This window comes from Achroia grisella, unplaced genomic scaffold (genome assembly GCF_030625045.1).
Source record: "Achroia grisella isolate CSIRO2021 unplaced genomic scaffold, CSIRO_AGI_Agris_v1 utg660, whole genome shotgun sequence".
NCBI lineage: Eukaryota > Metazoa > Arthropoda > Insecta > Lepidoptera > Pyralidae > Achroia > Achroia grisella.
Window position 1 is genome coordinate 6,313,962 of NW_026712984.1, and position 8,251 is coordinate 6,322,212.

General features: G+C 36.9%; 1 pseudogene; it reads right to left on the reverse strand.

The window, feature by feature from the left end:
• Window positions 1-3,632: 3,632 nt before the first annotated feature.
• Window positions 3,633-7,206, reverse strand: LOC131849800 (uncharacterized; annotated as a pseudogene).
• Window positions 7,207-8,251: the final 1,045 nt, after the last annotated feature.

An 8,251-nucleotide genomic window follows, 5' to 3' on the forward strand; every position in this document is an offset into this window, starting at 1 on the left:
GGGTCAGCAATAAAATACCTATAAAATATACAATAATATAATATAAAATTAAATAAATATCTATAATTATGAACTTGTTATTGTTTAGTTATTTATAGTTTCTGAAATGCTCGCTATATGTATATTGTGTGTACCTTTATGCTTTATCCACGAACTAATATAGAAAATAATTTCCATTGTGTTCCATTTAAAATACTGACGGTAATATTATTGTTATAATATTCTAATGCTATCCATGTTAATTTAGTTTGTATTATCTGTGCAGGGATGTCAAACGTACAATAGACTTTTCACGACATAAAGTGGTCAAAATAAATCTGGTAATTCGTTACCGTAACCCTGCTAACTCCGTTACGCCTCGACATTAAATAATATGTCAAAGGTATTTTTAAGTTTATTTACGCAAAATAACCGCACTCTGTTTGATAGATATGAATAGGTTATATGGGAAAATAAAATTGTTCTTTTTACTATTTCCCATGCAATTTCTTCATATTTTCTCACCACTTAATCCTCCCTCGGAATTGGACAAATATTTCTAAACCAAAATTGGCCGAAACGGTACAGCCGTTCTTGAGTTTTAGCGTGACGGACAAACGTCATTCTCATTTTATATATAAGAACTAGCTACTCGCCCGGGTGTACATGTATTATACATATAAAACTTCCTCTTGAATCACTCTATCTATTAAAAAAAACGCTTCAAAATCCGTTGCGTTGTTTTAAAGATTTAAGCATACATAGGGACGGACAGACAGCGACAGCGAAGAAGATATATCATTATATTTTTATGTAATTGTAGTTCAATTATATAAAAATATATATATTTATGAAAATTGGTTATGTGGTTAATGTATATGCGATCGAAGTGAGAGCAGGAGGTATACCAGCAAAATGATCTAAAAATACTTGATTTATCTAGAAATACAGTAAGTTTTGTTTTAGAAGCGTATCTAAAGCTGCACTGGCGGGCTCCTACCAGATTGCTCCGGGCAGGGAGAGAAATCAGTGCTGACCTACGTCGACAAAGAGTCTCTACCTCTGCTAAATACAATTCAGTCAGCTCATTGTAGCGTATTCACCAGGAATTAACTACGATGGGTCTTTCCTAGTAGAGAGACTCCGTAAAGATCGACCTAACTTGGTTACTAGTCCCCGTTAGGGGGAAAGAAATTTTTAGTGAAATAGACTGCTGGGGGTCAACAGTCCATTTCACTAAAAATTTCTTTGCTAGCAATGTATTATTTCTGGTTGACTTTGACGCAGTTCCTCATGGAAACCATCAAGATAAATTCCTGGTGGATTTACCACGAGGCCAACTAACCTGACCTTATGTTTATCTTATCATCTTCCACTCGTCAGCGCAAGCTGATGCAACATTATCACCTATTAAAATATCTGGTCCCAGTTACTAATAATCCCTCCCTCTGCCCTCTACGAAGTCAAAGTAAATTTAAGTAATATAAAGATTTTATTACAAACTGTTTTAGTCGATCCTTCAAACGGTGCAGCTAAGGCAATTTGTTCACTGGTGAGGTATGCAGTGATTAGTTTTAGGGTACAATGGGACTGGCATGTACTTAAGTGGTAGAAAGTCCCTAAAATAAAAAGAAAAAAATATCATATTTTTATTTATTTCTACGAGGCTAAATGTTTTTTGATTGGCAACCCTATACCTCAGTAATATGGGGAGAGTTTTAATAGGTAATTTAATATTTTACCCGACGTACAGACTTCGTATTTGTATGCACAGATACACAGTTTGTATTATTATATTTTTGTCTTTTTAAAGCCGGTTTATATATAAACCGGTTAAGTAAGAATCGGACTGATATACAGGGGGTTCTATAATATTTTTTTACCACTATCCCTACCATCCAGACTTTACCAGACAAAGAGACTTCTCATTTGTATGCACAGATATAATTTGTGTTATTGTATTTTTGTCTTTTTAAAGCCGGTTTATATATAAACCGGTTAAGTAAGAATCGGACTGATATACAGGGGGTTCTGAATATTTTTTTACCACTATCCTTACCATCCAGTTTTTACCAGACGAAGAGTTCATATGTATATGCACAGATACACAGTTTGTGTTATTATATTTTTGTCTTTTTACAACCGGTTTATATATAAACCGGTTAAGTAAGAATCGGACATACAGGGGTTCTGAATATTTTTTTACCACTACCATCCAGACATTACCAGACAAAGACACTTCGCATTTGTATGCACAGATATAGTTTGTGTTACTTTGTCTTTTTAAAGCGGTTAAGTACGAGTCGCAGTGATATACATATAGGGGCTTCTAGATATATTAATAGTTTACCTTTACATGTTGACGACCTCGGTGGTGTAGCGGTCTAGCACACCGCTTTACGAACGATGGTCGCGGGTTCGATTCCTCGCATGGCACAAACATTTTGTATTTATGTGATTGTTTGTCCGATACAAACAATCACATGAATCTTCGTGTTTTCTATGTATAATTTGTATTTATTTACAAAAAAAAATATCTATGTATATGCATCAGTTATCTAGTACCCATAACACAAGCTTTAGCTAGCTTAGCTTAGGTCTAGATGGCGCTGTGTGAATTGTCATGAGATTATTATTATTATTATTTTACCACTATTACTGCCATCCAGTTGCTCCGACTAGCTACTCCTGTTAAAAACTAACTAGAAATTATTAAAAACTAATGAACTTCTTAGCATTGCATGAATTTAATATGCAAACAATAAATGTTGAATTGGGAAATTTCATATTTATTTTACCATAGGCTATTATTATTTAGAACCCTAAAAGGACAGTGTTCCGTACCTATGCATCAAAATAAACAGACATATCCGCCGTGTCGTCTTCAAAATTTATTTACTGCTCTCGAGGAATTCATTAAGAAATTAGTAGGGGGTTGGTGCAGAGGGGAGGCTTTGGTAGTAAGAAATTTGACTAATATTTGTTGATGATATTAGTGACTCGTTCTGTTGATGGTTGCATATTTTAGTGGTTTAGCACGCCGCTTTACTTCTGATAGTCCCAGGTTCGAATCCTCGTATAAGCATTGTAGGAGGTTTGTATAGGTCTGGGTGTTTTCTATACATTAACCACAGAAACTACTTTTTTTGTGTTGTTACCTCACCAGTGGAGGATGATAAGACGAACATTTGGTCGGGTCACTTAGCCCATCGTGACGAATTCACCAAGAATTTATCACGATGGTTTCCAGTGAGAACCGCGTGGAAGTCAATGATATGGTACATTGCTAGCAATAAGATCACATTACATATCTATCATCAGTCCACATTACTAACAAACCCCGCGCCCCCCCCCCCCCCCCCTGAAATTGCATTACCATGCGACGCTCTTAATACTACTCCTGCGTTGTCATTCCTAAGGATGAAGATGTCATGCCTATCATCCCCTATGTATGCGCCTTTCCCTCTGTATATTTTAGTTTCTTGTTTGTTATTACGAATAAAATCCTTTGATAGTAATACGTATTTAGTTTTAATAGTTTAATCTTTACATAGTAGCATAACACGTAAAAGTTTATAATGACAAGACAAAATTCGAAGCGCCGAGTGAAGTTGTTGCCAGTCCTGTCGATGGAGGCAATCCGTGTTCCACTTCACATTGATGACGCCTTTGATTCCTTATGAGTCTGATAGATGGCGTTAACATGGCCCCGCCTTTGAAAGCTAATGGAATGTATAGACTTTCAACATATGCTATAATTGAGGTTTTCCTTCCTTTAATTCGTTTCTGTGCCTTGAGGTAGAAGCGGACATATCTTAGAAGTGGCACGATGAATGATACCAGTTGCTGTGAGTATCTCTGCCACTCTGCATATTCCGTCTTTGCCCGGGAAGGTACGTGTAATTCTACCCAGTCGCCATTTTAGTGGTGGTAGATTCTCTTCTTTAATAAGTACTAATGTATTTAGACGAATGTCTGGTTGATGCAATTTCCACTTCGTTCTTGTTTGAAGTTCCGCCACGTACTCCTTAGACCAGCGTTGCCAAAAGTGTTGCCTCATTTGTTCTATGCGATCATATCGTATCAAACGATGTGTTGGAGTAGACGTCAGATCCTTGCATGGAGGCGCGGTCAGAAGCCGACCAATGAGGAAATGCGAAGGAGTCAAGGGGAGGAAATCGTTTGGATCGGAGGATAATGGATATAAAGGACGAGAATTGAGTATAGCTTCAATTTGTGTTAAGACAGTAGTGAACTCTTCAAAGGTCAAATTACAATTCCCTACAACTCGTCTGAGATGATATTTGCATGATCGGACCCCTGATTCCCATAAACCGCCGAAATGAGGAGCGTACGGTGGAATAAAACGTAATTTAATGCCATTATTGGTGGCAAAATCTTCGATTTCTTTAGCATTTTCATTTAAAAATAATGATAAGTCCTTTTGAGAACCTACAAAGGCCTTACCATTGTCACTAAATATCTCTACGGGCTTGCCGCGGCGAGAGATGAAACGTTTTAAAGCCAGTAAATAATCGTTTGTAGAAAGACTAGATACTAATTCCAAATGCAGAGCTCGAGTAGTAAAACATACGAAAACGCAGATATAACCCTTCACCAGAGAAGCACCCCTACCCTTACGGCTCAGTATCATCACCGGTCCGGCATAATCGACACCGCAACGTATAAAAGGGTACCCTGGTTCTAAACGCTCGGCGGGTAAGTTACCCATTATCGGTGTGATAGTTTTCCCCTTCATGCGCGTACATGTAACACATTGCCGAACTATCTTTCTAGCTAAGTTTCTACCAGCGAGTGGCCACCAATTTTCACGGATTGTAGATAAAAGTAATTGGGGTCCTGCATGGAACAACCGTTTATGTTCATCTCTAAATAAAAGCGTGCTAAAGTAATGTTTACTAGATAGTAATATTGGATGTTTTTTATTATAATCGAAATAGTGTGAGTTGGTCAATCTACCACCAATTCTGATTATGTCATTTTTATCTAAAAATATATTAAGACCGGAAACTTTATTTGAAACACCTTTCCCTTGATCGGTAATTGTTTCAATAGATTATCATATTCATTTGCAAACGATTCCGATTGTGCAAACCGAACTAACATATTTGTCGCTGCGTCCAACTCGTTAACGGATAATGAGCCTGTTTTACGTAGGGACTTAGACGAGCGGGCGTTGGTTATGAAACGTATTACGTAGGCACTACTTCGTTTTAATCGTTTAAGTGAGGAGAATCGCAAGAAGTCGATTAAACTATTGGATATGCTGGAAGAAGCACATATGATTTGATTTTTTACTTCCGGCAACAAAACTGAATCATACGTACTATGATCGATTTAAAAGTCAAACTGCCGGTCTTGTAAAAACAAAGGACCCCTCCACCATAGCGTACAGTCGATAAGCATATCGAGGTAAACACCCCTAGACACAAGATCGGCCGGGTTATCCTTACTATTAACATGTAACCAAATTGAATCACCAGTTAACTCATTTATTTCGGTCACGCGGTGTTGCACAAATGTTTTTAATAAATGAGGTGACATACGGATCCACCCCATAACTATAGTCGAGTCCGTCCAAAAATACACTTTATTGAATTGAAACCTCATTGAAGATGTAATTTTCGTATATAATCTGGCTCCTAACAAGGCGCCGCATAATTCCAATCTCGGAATTGTGACAGGCTTAATCGGCGATACCTTACATTTTTAGCACACAGTAGTTTAACTGTTACTGACGAATTGTAATCATTATTGTAACTACGAATATAGGCGCAAGCGCCGTATGCACTCTGAGATGCGTCGGTGAAAATATGTAATTCCTTTACGTCGCTGTTTTCATTCAGCACATAACGCGGAATTCGTAAATCATGTAATTTTTTTAATGTATTAAGGAAATGTAACCAATTTAATTTAATGGGTTCTGGAACAGCATCATCCCAGTTAATTTTACATAACCATAATTTTTGCATCAAAATTTTTGCAATTATCGTGACAGGTGTCACAAGATATATAAATTTGCGATAAAACAGATAAAATAGTTCGTTTCGTTATTGTGTGTACATTGGTCACCGCGGTGGTGAAATGTAGTTCGTCGCTAGTGTTGTACCAACCTATACCGAGAGTTTTTGTTTGTTGATGATCTCCAATACCCAATTCTTTAGAAGTAACAATCTCTAGATCGTGATTAAATGTCCATTTACGCAATGGAAAATATCCCGATAACAGTACTTGTGATATTTTACTGCACACCTCCAACAAAATTTGTTTATCGTCATGACCTGTAATGAGATCATCAACATAGAAATCCTCATTTATGATTTTAGCAATGTTATCATCACTACAATCCTTTGCTAATTGCCTTAGACAACGCATGCTTAAGTATGGTGCTGACGCCGTTCCATATGTAACCGTATTCAGCCGATAAACACAGAGTGGATCCGATGGTTTCTCTCTCCAAACAATAAGCTGTAGATTTCTTTGATCAGTCTGTATAAATATTTGTCGGAACATTTTCTCGACATCAGCGCAAGCTACGAACTTGTACTGCCTGAAACGTAATAATATTGAAAAGATGTCATTTTGTAGAGGCGGTCCGACGTACTGAATATCGTTCAATGACAAGTTTGACGTGGTCACAGCACTAGCGTCAAAAACAACACGTAACTTAGTTGTCGTACTGTGTTCACGTAGAACTCCGTGATGAGGTAGAAAATAATATGGTTTATTATATTCATTTACCCTCGTCATATGCCCCAGTTCAATATACTCGCGTATAAAATCACAATACAATTTTTTATAGAACGGTAATCGATGTAACTTGCGTTCCAACGATAAGAAACGGGATTTAGCGAAAGAATACGATTCACCAAGATGATCAGCTGATTTCCGTAAGGGAATTCGCACTAAAAATCTACCATCTATGTCCCGTTTTGTTGTGGTTTCATATAAGTATTCGCATGCGTGTTCGTCTTCAGTATGTATTTCATTTCTACTAGTTATTTCTTCTAGTTCCCAAAATCGTTTTAAATTTGAATCTATTGTTTGTGTTAAATTACACTGAATCTGATTATTCTTACGCGGATAGTCGCTACCGACTGGACCTGAAATCAACCACCCTAATTTAGAGTTCTGTAGGAACGGTCCACTCGGTAAGCGAATTCTACTTTCGTATAACATATCCCAGAATACATCTGCACCGATTAATAAATCAATCACGGACGGTTCATTAAAGGATGGATCCGCAAGATGAATATTATCCGGGATACGCAATAACTTATAATCTACTGGCTTTGAAGGTATAATCGACGTAATGCATGGCAGAACCATGCACTGAACCCGCGTACTATAATCACAGGTTTTTGATCGTATATTAATCTCACATCTTTCATTCGACTGAGTGAGTGATTGTCCCACACCCGAAATTCGTATAGTGGACTGTATAGATTTTATATTTAATCGTTTAAATAATTCGCTAGAAATGAAAGAGTGTTGACTTCCATTATCTAAAAGAGCACGTATTGTAAAACATCTGTTTTTATTATCGACTATATCAACTAGTGCAGTGCATAATAGAACTTGTTGCATTGTAAACAAAGTCGCATTTAAATCGTCTGTATTATTAATTTGAGAATGAAGTGCAGTCGATGTACCGTGCAGGTTATCAGCCGATTGTGAATAATGCGCACGATCAGCTGATGTGCCCGTGTCCATCTCATTATCCGTATGAATTAAACTGTTGTGTTTTCGTTGACATTGTTTACACGGACCAAACATACATTCGTTTATGGTATGCCCGCCGCGCAAACAATTTCGACATAACTTTTTATCATTAATTAAATTTATCCTCTCGTTTACAGATAAATATAAAAAGGAAATACAAGTATAAAGGGCGTGGTTTCCGTTACACATAATACAATTACGTATTCGTCTATCAATAGGTTTATTAAGCTTACTGTTGTTATTCGATCGCGTTGTAATGTAGCTATGTGTTAACTGTGATTGATTCGAAGACCTTTTAAAATCCTGTACAGATTTACGTTCGTGAACTATTTTATTCGATTGTACTTTATGATTCAAAAGTGTAACTTCTAACATGTCGGCTTTATTTCTTAAAAAGTTTAATAAATCATCTAATTTTAATTTATTATTAGGATCACTAGAAATCGACCCCTTATGATTCTCCCATTCTCTTTCCGTACCTGAGTCTACTTTAGTCAGGACTAAATAAATAATTAGGGTGTCCCACGAA